Source organism: Ranitomeya variabilis, chromosome 7 (assembly GCF_051348905.1).
Source record: "Ranitomeya variabilis isolate aRanVar5 chromosome 7, aRanVar5.hap1, whole genome shotgun sequence".
NCBI classification, from domain to species: Eukaryota; Metazoa; Chordata; class Amphibia; order Anura; family Dendrobatidae; genus Ranitomeya; species Ranitomeya variabilis.
Window position 1 is genome coordinate 223,327,531 of NC_135238.1, and position 17,701 is coordinate 223,345,231.

The window sequence follows — 17,701 nt, forward strand, 5'->3', positions numbered from 1 at the left end:
CTCCCGCAGACGCCTATCAATCTGAATAGCCATTGTCATGGACTCATTCAGACCTGCAGGCAAAGGGAACCCCACCATAACATCCTTAACGGCATCAGAGAGACCTTCTCTGAAAGTTGCCGCCAAGGCGCACTCATTCCACTGAGTAAGCACAGACCATTTACGGAATTTTTGGCAGAAAACTTCAGCTTCGTCTTGCCCCTGAGATAGTGCCATCAAAGTTTTTTCTGCCTGAAGTTCCAAATGAGGTTCCTCATAAAGCAAGCCCAAGGCCAGAAAAAACGCATCCACATCGCGTAACGCAGGATCCCCTGCTGGCAATGAGAAGGCCCAATCTTGAGGGTCACCCCTGAGCAAGGAAATCACAATCCTAACCTGCTGAGCAGGGTCTCCAGCTGAACGAGACTTCAGGGACAAATAAAGCTTACAATTATTTCGGAAATTCTGGAAGCTATCTCTATTCCCTGTGAAGAACTCCGGCAAAGGAATTCTCGGCTCAGATACCGGAGCATGTACCACAAAATCTTGTAAATTTTGTACTTTCGTGATGAGATTATTCAAACCCGCAGTTACACTCTGGAGATCCATTATTGTCAGGTGCACACAGAGCATACAGAGATTAGGAGGAGAGAGAGAAAAAAGACTGCAGCAAGGCAGACTGGAGGAAAAAAAAAAAAAAAAAAAAAAATTCCAGCAGACTTCTTATAACTCTCCTTTCTCAACCTGGGTCTTTAACACTTTATTGGCCGGTCAAACTGTCATGATCTCTGCAGGCAGAGATCATAGCAAGCCTATAGAGGGACAAGCTCTCGGAAGATGGAACTATACTGACCATGAACTAAGCCTGCCGCGCAACTAGAAATAGCCAGGTAGCATTTCCTATTTATCGCTAGATGCCCAGCTCTGGCCTAAGACCTAAATAGCTAGCAGAGGGAAATATAAGACCTGGCTCACCTCTAGAGAAATATTCCAAAGAAGACAGTAGCCCCCCACATATAATGACGGTGAGTTCAGATGAAATAACAAACGCAGCAGGAAAATAGTCTTAGCAAATTTGAGGTCCGCTTACTAGATAGCAGAAGACAGATAGTATACTTTCATGGTCAGCAGAAAAATACTAACAAAACACCATCCAGAGATTACCTTAAACTCTGGCATTAACTCATAACGCCAGAGTAGCAATCCCTGATCGACGAGAGCTTTCCAGACACAGTAACAAAACTTCAGCTGCGAACTGGAACAAATAGGCAAACAAAACATGGACAAAAGTCCAACTTATCAGTAGTTGTCTAGAAGCAGGAACAAGCACTGAGAGGCATCAGATAACATTGTTGACCGGCAAGAAACCACCAGAGAAATGAGCTTAAATAGCGACACCCACTACTGATGGAATCAGGTGAAACAGGAAAGAGGATGACAAGTCCAATTCCACAAGCGGCCACCGGGGGAGCCCAGAATCCAAATTCACAACAGCATCCACTCCGACCAAGGTGCATGTTTCCAAGGCAAGGTGATGGAAGAATTGTATCGTATGTATGGCATCGAGCGGTCCCGGACCACCCCTTACCATCTTCAAGGCAACGGAGCATGTTATGGACAGTAAGGAACACGCTACTACTTAAAGAGACAGCACACCCTTGTCTGGTGTGATTGAATGTTCTGCTCCCCCCTGCAATAGACTGTGTAAATGAACTGCCCTGTGCAGAGGGGAGGGGTTGAGCCTTTAGAGCGTGTGAGCAAAAGCTGCTGCAGAGAACGTCTGTGCTTGTAGCTGTGAAAGAGGACCCACAGCCTGGGACGGAGTGGACTCGTGAAATTGGACTGACTCGTCGGGTGCAGCAAGGGTGGCTGTCCTGTGCTAGTTTAAGAAGCCACGAAGATACCGAGAAAGGGATTTACAGTTTCCAGAAGCACCTGCCAGACCCAAAAGCAAGGAGAACCCAGAAGCAAGGAGAAGACCACGTTTCACGGAGCTGGCAGAGAGCCATGCGCACCACCGTACTAGACTGTTGGGGGCCCCCTGGGACTGGATCTGAGTCCCCAACATCACAGTGAGTTTGTTCCTGTTTTATGCACATGTCAGGGCCTAGTGTAGGCTTCAACAGACAGAACATGGCAGCCATGTGTCCTGCTTAGAGAGGCCAGGGAGGCTATACGTAGAGTAGAATCATTTTTGTTTATTGTTTGCATTTGCTTGTGTACGTATATTGATTCTGTAATAGTTGGACCACCGTGCTATTTGACAGCCTAGCTAAAGAATACAACCCTTGTAAATTATCTTTTGCCATTGCATACCCCTGTTTGCACCTTCCTCTTCCACTTCATTCCTTGCCTTCCAATAAATTTACCCTTTGTTGTTTTCACCTCATCTTGTGTACGGTAGTCTCCCTGCACTGTTGTGGTTCCCCGACAGACGCTTTTTTAATCTATGAGACCCTGCTCATCTGCGATTACTAACCCCATAGTGATATTGCATAAAAAAACACACACCCAGAATAAAGTCCTGCATTTGAAATAATGGCACAAACACCTTTAATTAATCTAAATTAAACCAAACTAGCTATGCTCACGACAAAGCCCAATCCACTGAAGCCAATGTCTCCTGTTGACGTGGGAAAAGTTTGAACTGCACTCGCGCTGATGTCAGTGGCTTTAACTAAGTTAATTGGCTGTGAACTCTCAGGACCTTTCTGACAGCACAGCAAGCATGAGAACTTTCTTACTCTTGCAGTGATGTCAGTGAGGGTGAAAGGAGCTGTAGCAGAGCTAGACGTGTTACGGAACTAATGGATTATTATCTTCTTGGAGGACAGGTGAGGATTATTGTTGTTTATTATTTTAATTCTGTTACAGGAGACATTGGCTTCAGTGGATTAGGTGTTTTTTGTGAATGTAGATTTATTAAAGGAGTCTGTGTCATAATTTAAAATAAAGGACTATGGGGTTAGTAATGGGGGTGTCTTATAGATGCCCCTCCATTGCTAAACCCAGGGCTTGATGTCACCTAACAATACAAATGTGATATCAACCCCAATACTATCACCCCACTTGCCACCGCACCAGGACAAGTGGGAATAGTGAAGCTAAGTGCCAGAATTGGTGCATCTTATGGATGCGCCATTTCTAGGGCAGCTGAGAGCTGATTTTTTTTAGTCTAGGAGGGGGCAAAATATCCATGTCCTCTTCCTAGGCTATTAATATCAGTCCACAGCTGTCTGCCTAGCCTTTGCTGGTTATTAATTAAAGTGGGATCTTACATAATTTTTTGGGTTGGTTGTCACCCATTTTAATTACCAGGAAAGGCTAAGTATACAGCTGTGAGCTGATATTAATACCCTGGGAACCTCCATGGGTATTACCCCCTTCCTAGGCTATAAAGACCTGCCCACAGCTATCCACTTTCCCTCTGTTGGTTAATAAAATTTGGGGGGATCCCGAACCTTTTTTTCTGAAAGGAATTTATTTACTAAAAAAAACATGTACAGTAAACTACACACACACATAGCACTGATTACATATCTCACACACATATTTATATATATATATATATATATATATATATATATATATATATATATATATATATATCTTTTTGTACCTATCTATCTATCTATTGGTATATCTATCTAATCTCTCTCTATTTATATGTTGTGGTAGATTGGCTCACTCAGCTGTAAATGTAGGTAGACACAGGAATTCTGTGTCTTTAAGAATGTCCTTGGTTTATTAGATGTAGCATAAACCAAGCTGAAGCAAAAAAATAACACAGACCTCTGGGCAAAAACAGCAAAACAAAGCAGAATCCTTGTGGTAGCAGGGATCAGCCCGCTCAGGGTTAGCAAGTTCCATGGTTCAGGTTTTTAGCACAAACACAAACACTTCTCTGGAGTGTTCCTCTCCAGACACTGAACTCTGGCTGCCTCTGGAGGCCATCTATTTAAGCCCCACCCTGGGGTGGAGATAAGGTGGACAACCTCCCACCTACTCTATGGTTGTCCACAAAACTCAGCTCTTCAAAAAAATGGCCACTTAACCCCTTCCAACACTTAATATGCTGGAGGAAAATTTCTGGGTCTTTAAATCACTGATGTGACTTTGTCACAAAATATATATCTTGAAGAATATTTCCTTGGAAATCTATGTGTAAATTACATTGAGAATTGTTCTATGTAAAAGCTCATGTTAAAATCACATTGCAATGGTATCGTATTCGCATGTAAATCAGATGTGAATACTGTACCAGAGCCAACATCAGTACATAAATAATGCAACAGAAACACTATCAGTGCATGAATACACCACCAGAACCACCATCATTACATGAATACAGCACCTGAACTACCATCAGTACATAATGTACCAGAACCGTCAACAGTATATGAATACATCACCAGAACAATTATTAGATAAACACAACAACGTTAGTATTGTGATCAATTACAATGTTAGGTTAGGCTCCACCATATACATCTGTTTCGCCTGAAACTACAACTCCCAGTGCTAAGGAGACACAAGGAGTTGTTATTAGTCATCATCAGATTTTGCACCATAAAGTACTTATTAGATGCTGTAAGTACAAAAAAAAATAAACATTTACACCCAGGTGCCTTATAGTTGGCATCTTCTTTGATTGGAGATGTTCTGTTTCTTTTCTTCTCCATCTTGTCCAGACGCCATGATGGCTTTTAACAGCCATAGTTCAGCAAGCATCCCTCTTCTTCAGCCATTTGCAGCACATCCAACATGGTGCTCTTAGAAATTATAACGACCATTGTATGAAAATATCTGCCCATACTGAGCCCCTGAATAATTAGGTGCACCTTACTGTACACCTTGCACAAAATATGTCCCCCACACTGCTCCTCTAATGATACATTGCCTCTGCACTGTCCTCCTACAAAATATTGCCCTTACACTTTGCGCCTGTATGAGCTGTAACTGTCACACTGTCTTACCTTTTTGGCCCATTGCCTCCATACTGTATGATAGTATGAACTATATCTATCACAGTGACCGTCCTTATGAATTACGGCCTCCATACTGTAAGCTCTTATGAAGTATAACTATCACACTGTCTGTCCTTATGAACTATGAAATCCATACTGTCCTCCCTTATCAACTAAAGCCTCCACACTGTTCTCCCTTTTGGTCTATGTCCTCCATACTGTACGCTCTTATGAACTATAACTATCACACTGTCTGTCCTTATGAACTATGGCCTCCATACTGTCCTCCCTTATCAACTAAAGCCTCCACACTGTGCTCCCTTTTGGTCTATGTCCTCCATACTGTACGCTCTTATGAACTATAACTATCACACTGTCTGTCCTTATGAACTATGGCCTCCATACTTACAAACCTTATGTACTTTAGCTTTCACACTCTCTGCCCTTATAAACTATGGCCTCCACATTGTCCTCACTTCATGCTGTCACCTCTCCACTATTTTTTCTAATACAGTTTCCTATCCACAGTTTGCCTTCACATTGTCCCTACTTCCACACTCTCTCCCACACTGCCCCTCTTCACACTGCCCCTCTTCACACTGCCCCCTCTTCACGCTGTACCCCAAAATGCTACCACCTTTCCATATAATCTCCCCACATTCCAGTTCACCCACAGTACCCCCTAACCATACTGTTCCCCCTTTTCACACTGTCCCCTCCTGCCTTCCTTACTTTTACACTATCCCCCCTTATGCTGCCCCTCTCTATTTTGTCCTTTTCATACAGCCCCACACGCTGCTCCTCTTCCTACTGTGCCCCATTCTCCATGCTATCCCACCTTTCCCCTACCATAGTAGTTGCTTGTTCCTTAGGCTCCATGGAGCGCTTACCTTCCCACCATTTGCCCAGCAGTGAAGATTCTCAGTTGTCATTCCGCAGCTAGCAATGAGCAAGGAAATAAATAGCCTGTAAAAGCAAAATGGGGCAAAATTTTTACTCTAAGCCAATTGCAAAAAATATTTTTAACCCAAAATGCATTAATTTAAGCAATAATAATTGTCCCTATCCTTTAATCCCATCATTTAGGAAGTCCAATAATCCTACACTTGTTTCCAAGAGTGCCAGAAGAGGACTTCCGTAACATTTTTACAACTTTTTAAACTTTTTCTTAAGCCATTTTTCTGCTTTATTGCTGTCCTTCCAACAAGCAGGATGCCGGTTGTGCTGTATAGTAGTAAAATGCATTAATTGCTGACCCTGACCCTGAGGAGCGTGGTTTACAGGCCACGGTAAATAAAGTCAGCCATTGACTCCCAGATCCGTCAGTCACACTTCAGGCCTCTGTAGGCCCAAATTTAAACACCAGTAAGTGCTCACCGCTATCACATTACAGCATCACTGGAGAGTGAGCGGACGGGGAGCGCCATCTAATAGAAATGTACAATGCCTCAATTTGTCATTACCTGCTGATTAGGGAAAGTCCAGGTCTATGAGAACTCCAGGCGGCAGGGTGGGGTCACAGGGCCGGGAATGGAGAACGACATGGGTGCATCCTACATGTGTGGGAAAGGGGAAACAAATGATGAGTGTCCCCCAAACAATGCAAAAGAGGTGCGTTTTCAATGCGACGGGGCTAACCCGATGCCCTTCATAAAAGAATTTAGGCAAAAAGAAAAAGATAAAGGCTGATGAAGATTTCAGGGTAATAACTATGTGACATATTGCTAAACTTCACAAAAATCTTACAGAAAAGATTAACCTTGGTGCCGTCATTCCCCAAACTAAAGTAAAACTGCTCTTGGTCTACATACCAGTCTAATCCAAGAACAGTCTTCTTTGTCAACATTCTGCCAGCTCTATAGATACCGTACTATAGAACTATAAATTGTCAGCACTATATGTACTGGCTTTTTGTGTCACTTCCCAGCACTTTCTTGATAGAATAGTCTTGATGCCCTCATCCCCCATAATAAAGTAAAACTGCTCTTGGTCTACATACCAGTCTAATCCAAGAACAGTCTTCTTTGTCAACATTCTGCCAGTACTATAGGTACCGGACTACAGCACTATAAACTGCCAGCACTATATGTACTGGCTTTTTGTGTCACTTCTCAGCACTTTCTTGATAGAATAGTTTTGATGCCCTCATCCCCCAAAATAAAGTAAAACTGCTCTTGGTCTACATACCAGTCTAATATATCCAGTAACGGTCCTAATTCCCAACTTGTCGTTCAGTAGGCAGTTTCTCTATATCAACATTCTGCCAGCACTCTAGGTACAGGAACTAGCTTTTTTTTTGTTTCGTTTCCAATGACATACCTATGACGAACTGAAACCTTGTGGCTTATTGGATCCTTCTGGTCCACGTGCCTTCCCACCCATACAATTATTATTTCACCTACTGAGCAATATACTTGATGCCGACCTGTAGATGAGTCATTATCACAGCGCAGCAGTCGTCATATGTCTCATGTCCCAGGTGCCATCCAAAATGATCTTTCGCGAGCTAAATACCCATGAACCCTTGGGGTGCTGCTTATACGATAAGAGCATTATGTCATTTGCATTATAGTATAGATGCCAAAACTGCTTAACAAGGCTTAGCACGCAGATCACCGGCCATTCACACGGGTGGGGTGAAGACAAAAAAAAGTCAAAAACTAAATTCTAGTCACTTTTATTTTTGCTTCTTGTTTTGTTTTTTTACAATTTTTTTTTTTTTAACCATGAAATATTTCCCTAATAATTGTGACAGCGGCGAGGAGCGGCTCGTAGATCTCCTGCAACCACATTATTCCAGAATTTCTTTGCTAAACATTTTATGCTAATCCACGGAAAGGGATTGACTGATCTGATAAAGAAGACATTCCTTGGGCTAATCTGCGCATATTGGTCGTCTCCTCTGATTAATAGCAGACATTTTGCCTTTAAATGGCTCTTAGTATGTGTCGCGGATCCACACCTTCGCAGCCATCATGCTTTTATTGGGTGAAATATGCGCTTCATTTCGGTTTTTCGCCGTTTCTTATGGCGGCTGAAGACAAGACATTTACGCATAATTCTAGATTGAAAGAGCTTTGTATCCTATATTTAGAGCCTCCGATATTAAAAGTATAATTTTCTTTCAGATTCATAAACACTCCATCAGATCTCTCCATCAAAGCGAATGTTTGTTTCCGGGGAAGGCAAATATTCTGCAGCGTCTGCTACCTGCAAAAGAGACGAGAGAAGAATCGAATATTAGCCCCCCGGGAAGTGTCAACCTGGGAGAAATACATATACAGTATGTATTTGGGGAACTACAACACCCAGCATGCCCCGATCAGATGCTAGCGATATTGTCTTTTAGCCTCTTTAAAAAAGTTGTCCAAGAAATCGATGACTTGTGCTTTGACCCCAGAAATGCATCGTTTTTGTTTGCCATGCCTCCTTAAAAAGAAAAAAAACAAATGTTTTTGCACCCGAAAAATAATACTAATCGCATTAACTGTCTGTGCAAAAAAAAATCTCTCATCCAAGGCAAAAAGTTTTAATTGCAAAATGAATACCAAAAACACAAAAAACAGAGGCGGAATTGTGGGGGGTTTTCACCCTTTTACTGCACTTGGATTTTCCATTTCATTAAACATGTAGAATAAAATGAATGGTGGCCGTCGTATTGCAAAACGCAAACCCCCAAACAACTGTGACGTCAGGAAAAATAAAAAATATACAGTTACGTCTCTTGGAAGAAGGAAAGGAAAAATACAACAGAGGAAAAACAAACATTGGCTAAAGGTGGAGGAGGATAGTCCCTTAGGATCACGTGCTTTGGAGGGTCCGAGGAGCCCCCTGCTCCACTTGGGAAACTGTACCAGTAGGATTGCGGTGGAGAAGCGTTATAATGATCATTTATAGCCCGACCCTGGGATGCATGGGAGCGTACACTCCACCAATGGCCGGACGTAATGCCGCATAGCCGTCAACATGTGTGGCCAAATTGTGCAAATATCCCATTATTCAATTCTCCATCACGTCCCAGTCTCAGCCAGTGTGTTCCCAACTGCAGGAATGTAAGAAATCTCCATCACAATGTGCGGAAGGTCTGGAGAAAGGAGAACGCCGCTATGTAATGTGTGCGGGACCCCCCAAATATGAGGCTGGAGCTAACTGCAGTCACTTCTATCATCTATCTATTATCTATCTATCTATATATCTATCTGTCTTCTATCTATCTATCTATCTATATATCTATCTATCTATCTATCTATCTATCTATCTATTATCTATCTATCTATCTATCTATCTATCTATCTATCTATTTATCTATCTATCTATTATCTATTATCTATCTATTATATATCTATTATCTATCTATTATCTATTATTTATCTATCTATATATTATCTATCTATTGTCTATTATCTATCTATTAGATGGTGGCCCGATTCTAACACATCGGGTATTCTATAATATGCATGTCCACGTAGTATATAGCCCAGCCACATAGTACTGTATATAGCCCAGCCACATAGTATATAGCCCAGCCACATAGTATATAGCCCAGCCATGTAGTATATTGCCCAGTGACGTAGTATATTGCCCAGCCATGTAGTATACAGCACAGAGCCATGTAGTATATTGCCCAGCCACGTATGTCACAGGTTAAAAAATAAAAAATAAACATACTCACCTTCCGATCTGAAGGCCCCTTGTAGTTCTAACATACTCACCATACTTGTAGTTCTGTCGCCTGTGCGCGGTACAGGCGGCAGCTTCCGGTCCCAGGGTGTGATGACGTCGCGGTCACATGACCGTGACGTCATGGCAGGTCCTTCTGCCATACGATCCTTGCTACCGGAACCTGCTGCTTGCACAGAGCGGTTACCGGAGGGTGGTGAGGAGCGGGAAAGGCGGCGGAACATGAGTATATAATGATTTTTTATTTATTTTTTATTATTTTTAACATTAAATCCTTTTACTATTGACACTGCATAGGCAGCATGAATAGTAAAAACTTGGTCACACAGGGATAATAGCGGCGGTAACGGAGTGAGTTACCTGCGGCATTACGCGGTCCGTTACCGCTGGCATTAACCCTGTGTGAGGGGTGTATGGAGCAGGCGCCGGGCAGTGACTGCAGGGGAGTAGGGAGGGACTTATCGGACTGTGCCCGTCGCTGATTGGTCGCGGCAGCCATGACAGGCAGCTGGAGAGACCAATCAGCGAATGAATAATCGTGACGGAAGTTGCCGACAGAAGGACAGACAGAAAGACGGAAGTACCCCTTAGACAATTATATATATAGATTATCTATCTATTATCTATCTATCTATCTATCTATTATCTATCTATCTATCTATCTATCTATCTATCTATCTATCTATCTATTATCTATTATCTATCTATTATCTATATATTGTCTATTATCTATCTATCTATCTATCTATCTATCCATCTATCTATCTATTATCTATCTATTGTCTATTATCTATCTATCTATCTATCTATCTATCTCTCTCTATCTATTATCTATCTATCTATCTATCTATCTATTATCTATCTATCTATCTATCTATTATCTATTATCTATCTATTATCTATCTATCTATCTATCTATCATCTATCTATCATCTATCTATCATCAATCTATCATCTATCTATTATCTATGATAATGTGTGCAACCTGTAAAGCGCTGCGGAATATGTTAGCGCTATATAAAAAATAAAGATTATTATTATTATTATTATTATTATTATCTATCTATTAGCTATCGATTTGTATGAGTAGTAATGTATCCCAATCATAATTGTCCTCATTTCTTTCTGCTTTATTCTTAGTGCGTCAGTCTTCACTGCAGTAATGGCATTGTGTTTATGAACCAGAGAGCTCAGGATGAACGATGCTAGAGCTGTGAATTATGGGGGGGTCACATGATTGAATTGATTTTTATGCTTCACATTTCATTTCTTGTGCCCTCCAGGACTATTGAGCCCCCTTGATACGTGGGGTACGCGCTGCTTGTGGTACATGCTCCTTGTGGAAAGCTCAGCGCTGTAACAGTAGACTGCAGCGTATAATCCCCGCACCCCACTGAGCACATTCCGCCCTCTTCGAGGAGAGTTAACATATATCACGAGCCCAGGGGCCACCCATAACTACTGGCGTCTCACACTCTGGACGGGAACTGTCAGTCTGTTTTCATAGCATATTTAGTGACTGTTATATTATGGTGAGAGCTGGGGAAGGTGCTAGAGTAAAATTACCAACCCCACAATGCCTATAAAGTTATAAAGCAATTAAAAATCCCATTAGCAGCCATTACAAATCTCCAGAGAGCAGAAAGAGACAGAAAAACACGTCCTACCGATGCCGTACACCTCCTACTGGCACTCAAGGGGTTAAGAGATTCTGTAAAACCTAATCTCTGGCAAAAGCAAATTTACTGTCATGACATCAAGATCTATTATTCTCTTTGCGATTAAGGGATAGAACATACGATGCGCTACATTATAACTTTACAAAGTTCCACACCGTCGAATCTTCTTTCCGGAAGCATTGGACCCACCTATGGGGTATTAGGACCCTAATAAGTAGAGAAGTGGTACAATAAGTTAAAAAAAAACAGTCGGATCCTACAAATTACTCTACAAAATAATCCAGAATAAATACAGACCCCCATAACACCCCCCAAAAAACAAAATCAACTCTGACTCACACATAAATTCAGACCCCAAAAACTAATACAGATCCCATAACAGACTACAAAATTAACACGACCCCAGTCCAGGCCCCACCATAAACTCCCCTTAAGGGAAGACTCTAAAATAAATTCAGACCCCAAAATGAAATTTAAACCCCATACCAGACCCCAAATTATGCACAGTTTCCTCAGACTAGGCTCCAAAATAAATTTAGAAATCAAAATAAAAAATAGACCACCATATCATACCCAAAAATTAAAAAAGATCCCAAGTCCAGGCCCCATCCTAAATTGAGACCCCTCAGAGTAGACGCTAAAATAATTCAGACCCCAAGACAAATACAGACCCCATAACACACCACCAAAATCAAATCTGACACAGAAATAAATTCAGACCCTAACATTAATACTGTCCCCATGCCAGATTACAAAATGATCGAGACCCCAACTCAAACCATGTCGTATATTCAGATTACCTAAGAGGAGACTCCAAAAAATTACAGACCCCCCCATACCAAACCTCAAAATCTACAAAGACCTAAAAGTGATCTGAATGTATGATGGGGCCTGTGCGAAATTGGGGGTATGGTATGGTGGTCTGTTTTTATTCTGAGGTCTTAATTTATTTTGGACTGTAGTTTTGGGAAGTCTGAATCTTATTTTGAGGTATGGATTTGGGGTCAGTATATAATTTAGGGTCTTGTATGGGGTTTGTATTTATTTGGGGGTTTGAATTTATTATCCCTTTTTCATAAAATTGTTGTCTTACACTGAAACCTTAGGTCGGATGCACACGATCCGGAACTGGCAAATCGCTGCCGTCTATTAAACGGAGGTGAATCCGCATGTGTTCACTGAACCGTGCAGATTCACCATGTTCAATACATTCTATGGGCGAAATTGACATGCTGCAGTCTGGAGAGGCGCGCCGTATGTCTGTCTCTGCGGGGAAGCTGAAGGAGAATGTTTATGCATAGTGGGCAAGGGATTTCTCTAAACATCTGTAACATCTGGACGCTGCAGATTTGACGCTGCATAAGTACACAGTGTCAAACACGCAGTGATTACTGATCATGTACGCATACCCATACAGAGAATGTATATAGGTGGGAATTTGGGATATTAGCCCAAGGGCTTCTGGGTACCAGGGCCAGACATCAAGCAAGCCTACTGCAGAGGAGGCTGCAGATGCCCTGACAACCAGATTTATGATTTCCCTAAGTCCTAATATCAATAATATTGTAGCATTATTTGACAATATGTTGCACTATATATATATATTATATATATATATATATATATATATATATATATATATATATATATATATATATATATATATATATATATTATGTAATATTTGGCTACTATATGTTGGTATTATTTCAGCACTATATAGTGGTATTATGACAAGGCTAGCTAAATACAATATTTACAAAATATTACAATGTATTGTTACACTTTATAACCTTGTTGTTTAGTGAACTGTATGAAAGCATTGGTTGGGTAGCATACTGAATGTCGTCTGTGTATCGGCAGTAGAAAGCAAAGTTACACCAAGTGTGGAAAATTGGCAAAATAAGTTACCGCACGGGGTGCATTGAATATAATGCTGCATCCTATGGGGTACAGTGATTTTTGTGACTCTCTCTGCCATGTTTGGGAACACCATCCTGGGGTGTAGAAATCCACCGAGCAGATTAATAAGATATAATATTAATTAGATATTTTATGAACATTTTTCTCTCTCTCTTGGTTCAATATATTCATCATTTTTACAAGGCAAAGGGTTTCCTCAGATAGGAGCAATATCATAATGATGGTATAATAAATGGAAGGAGTAAGGTATGTAACAATGGAACAAGGGAGTTACCTCTGACAAGGTTCCATTTACAGACAGTCCCACTCATTCACTCTCTGACTGTAAAGCACCGTTTCTAGTGGACAATAGGCCCAGCAGTGGTCCTTTTATGATTCTGCTTTTCAGATGTTAATGGCAATTGGAACTCTTCTGCCAGGTTTTTTTTTCTTACCAAAACACAAAATTGTGGTTCACGAGATTCGAAGGAGAAAAAAAAATGTTTTTTTTCTATTGAGAGAACTGACATGTAAATTACGTTCTAAGTGCTGCATCATCTCCTAATTGTCACAGTCAATTGTAGCCAACAGACTCTTCAATCCTGAGCGCTTTGACAACAAGAGGGGGGATCAAAGCCAGATCAACTCTCTTCAATATCCTTGTGTTTAGGATGCTGCAAAATAATAATAAAAAATGAACACAGAAAGGTGTAAGGGCAGCGGAGACGAAATAGGACACAGCCTAGTTATATCATTAGGTTAGGGATTAAGTCATGGAAGGAAAACTAAATTAAATGTATCCAGGTCCCCAATGTACAACGTTATACCGTTTAGTGCAGATTACATCATCAAAGTTAGAAAACTTTTTGAAGTCATTAAAGAGCATGTCCTCTTTAAATCTTACAAATTCCAATTTCATCAAAACAAATTTGTCACTAAGATCAACTCTATTAAACTGTCTATATGGTCATAGAAAGTTGAATAAAATGGCACATTGATATCTGCGATCCAATGTCTTATTCCAGAAAAAATTCACATTTTTCTAAAGATCTATGGGCGGGGCACAGATCTCTGTGAGAATCTGCCTCCGGAGATTAACTTAAATGAAAGAGGGTGATACCAGTGTGAGACATATAGATCAGGAGAGCAGACTGTCAGTAATTACATCTTGTAGATAACTTGGCACTTAGGAAATGAAGAAGCTGTTTCTGTCATATAATGACCTTCATCAGTCAGACAGATTGCAGTGTGGAGCACATGCTTCTTATCCAGAGTGTTTGTCATTCCCTGTATCCTTGTGCACGCTGCCATCTGTCTGACTGACCGAAACGTCTTCTCTATTTTTGGATTGCCTACACACAATTAAATTACTTTCTTACAACACTTACCTGAGTGCCAAGTTTTCTACAAGATTTAAACGGGATAGAATCCTACTTGGGCACCATCCACAAGAGTACCATAATCACTATTCTCTTAGTCATTACATGTCTCACACTGGTAACGCCTCTTTTCATTTAATATTAGCTCTGGAGGCAGATTCTCCAGGACATCTATGTCCGGCCCATAGATCTTAGCAGCTCATTTACATAATAAGAAAAATGGGAATTTCTCTGGAATTAAATATCAGATCGCAGATATCAATGTATCATTTTATTCAGCTTCCCATGATCTACATGTTGATATATACGGCTTAGGAGGGTTGATATTTCTGACAGATTCTCTTTAAGGAGTGGTATACTTTATGGCCATGAGGAAGGAGCTTTTTTTGTCTTCTTTGACCCATTAAAGACGTTTTCTCATGTTCATAAATGGGTAAAATTGCAAAGTGCTTGTAAAAAACTGCAACTTTGCAACTTACCTCTTATCGAAAGTCCTCTCTATTCTAAAGAATGGGGGGATAATTCTATAGTTTACAGTTACCAGAGGGGAAGTATCTAGTGATGAGCGAGTGTACTCGAGTGTACTCGTTGCTCGGGTGACCTCCGAGTATTTATGACTGCTCGGAGATTTAGTTTTCATTGTGGCAGCTGAATGATTTACAGCTATTAGCCAGGCTGAGTACATGTGGGGGTTGCCTGGTTGCTAGTGAATCCCCACATGTACTCAGCCTGGCTAGTAGCTGTAAATCATTCAGCTGCCATGATGAAAACTAAATCTCTGAGCAGTCATAAATACTCGGAGGTCACCCTAGTGTGCTCTGGAAAACCCGAGCAATGAGTATACTCGCTCATCACTAGAAGTAACTCTAATAGGTGTAAAGGTTGTAATCGCACCTGCACTCTGGAACCTAGGGTTCAAACGGAGCCTTTGCCCCATATGAAAAGATCACTATCATTAAAGACTTGCAATAGTTAGAGGCTCTGTTGGAGCTTTTGAACGGTGGCCTATGATCTTCAAGTTACACGACTGGTTACTGACCACCTCTCCAGTCTCAGAGTAGCCAGTTGTGTAGTCATTGAGCCCAGCGATTGCAAGTTCGTTGCTTTAGAGCGGCAAGCACTGCTCTGAAGCTGAATAGATCTCTGTATAAGGCAGCTTCATTGTCTCTGCTCTTTTCCCACCATGCAGAGGTAATTACAACTGCCATACCACTGAGGCAAAAAGGGAGCAACGCTCAGTACAGACCAGTGGTACAACCATTCCGCTGGCCTGAGCTGTCAATCTTTAAGAGTGCACCATCAACTAGCAAGCAGGAAGCCAGTAGGCTGGGGACCGCTGCGCTCCTGAAGATAGAAAGTGTGGATTTCAGAGAGGTTTTGAAAGCACCTTGAAGATTTATAAACTCTTCCAAGAGTCCAGGTCTTCCATTGTTTAGTGAGAGTTCACAAGTATGATCATGGGTCATCAATATATGTTCCTGGAAAAACCCTTTTTGAGTCATTTCCACTGCAGTCTCTGAGTTGTTTATAACCTGTCCTCCAAATCGACACCGGATGTTCTCACGTTCCCTAAAAGTGGAATTCTGTAAACTTCTGTTAGTTATTTCTAAGAATTTAAATGCAAAAAAAATCAGTGCTGTGTTTTATAAACGTGTAATATTAATGTTCAGATTCTTGTCAACTTGGCAAAAACAAAAAAGTCAGTAAATTCTCATCGTAATTTTCGTTTTCCTTTTATAAGATTTCAAACAAGTGCTGTTTTCAGCAGAAGTGAACTGATCTAGCGCGAGGCAGGGACCCAATAGCATAATATTTCACTTTGGGAAAAGGTCAAATTCTGCCGCACAACTGGATGAGACACACCTAGGCTGCACAATAAAATCGTAAAAAGTCAGCGAGGATCCCATAAATAAGACGGTTTTGTTTCTTGCTCTGAAACTTCCCTTTCAGTCTCAACTTTGGTGGTAATGTTTTCAAAATCTTCCTGAACGAGAAAGAACAGAATATGAGAAACTCCAAAGACGATGGAATCTGGATCTTTTAGCATTATATCGTCATTAGGTCTAAAATTTAATTAATGGGTATTACACAGTTAAAAATTGTTAGATCTCTGTTGGATCCACCGGTGGTGGCGCATATTTCAGAATCTATGGCACTGATGAAGATAACCATGTATAGCGCTCATTAATCTTTTTATCCTCACTGTGATAGACTGGTTCTCCCCTGGTTTCATGACCAGCCATGGCCAGAGAAGAGTCATAATGGAGAACTTGTGACCCTAGTTCTCCTCTTACCATGGTAGATCTTGCAGCCAAGAAGTGCCAAAGTTTAGCTAAAGGTGGGTGACCCTAAATGTGATCATTTAGGTAGATGGAAAATACCCTTTTTATATATTTAAAGAGGTCAGAGATGATTCACAGCTCCAAATATCTTACTAAACTTATCACGTTGAATGTGTGCCTGAAGAAACAACCAAGAGACTGCAAGAGGCAAAACTTTGACCGCTACAGTCGGTTAGTGGACAATGATTGGCTGCAGCAGTCAACCATTGGTTTCCAATCCCAGGTAGCCAAGAAATGACGAGGGACATTGACAGCAGGATGGAGAAGTGATGGGGTTCGGTAGGTGATTATGTCTTGGGGGGAGATTAGCATTGATTGGCCCACATTTTTAAAAGTGGACAACCTCTTTAACTGCTTCCCACTGTGGCCAATTTTTCATTCTTACTCTTTTGTTTTTTCCTCCTCTTCTCCCAAAAGTGATAACTTTTTTAGTTTTCCATCAATGTAGCCGTATAAGGACATCATTTTTGCAGGACGAGTTGCAGTTTTCAATTGCGCCGTTCATTTTATCATACACTGTACTGATATAAAGGAAAACATAATAAAAAATGCAGTGAAAAAAACTTTTCCATAAATTTTAGGGTTTTATTTTATGGTATTCATTGTGCGGTAAAAATCACCCTGGCAACATGATTCTCCAGGTCAGTAGAATGATGGTGATACTAAACTCATAGAGATTTTTTTTATTTTAGTGGAGAAAATAAATTTACAAATGTAAAATAATAATTAGTTTGTGTAACCATTTTTTCAAACCTATTTTTTTTTTTTTTATG

The 17,701-nt window shown here is 40.9% G+C and overlaps 1 protein-coding gene and 1 long non-coding RNA gene across 4 annotated transcripts in view; both read right to left on the reverse strand.

The window, feature by feature from the left end:
* LOC143784581 (uncharacterized) overlaps positions 1–6,499 on the reverse strand; it is an 83,774-nt gene extending 77,275 nt beyond the window's left edge. The window contains exons 1-2 of the long non-coding RNA XR_013217824.1: positions 6,410–6,499; positions 5,837–5,912 (exon numbers count right to left, since the gene is read on the reverse strand). This is a non-coding gene — a long non-coding RNA (uncharacterized LOC143784581). The remainder of the gene's footprint in view (positions 1–5,836; positions 5,913–6,409) is intronic.
* Positions 6,500–7,338: 839 nt separating this feature from the next.
* LOC143784580 (uncharacterized) overlaps positions 7,339–17,701 on the reverse strand; it is a 54,858-nt gene continuing 44,495 nt past the window's right edge. For 2 of the 3 annotated variants that reach the window (XR_013217822.1, XR_013217820.1), the window contains one exon: positions 7,339–8,156. The gene's annotated coding sequence lies outside the window, so the exon portion shown is untranslated. Of the gene's footprint in view, positions 8,157–13,735; positions 13,882–17,701 lie in introns of all 3 variants that reach the window. The other variant, XR_013217821.1, reaches the window with a different exon arrangement.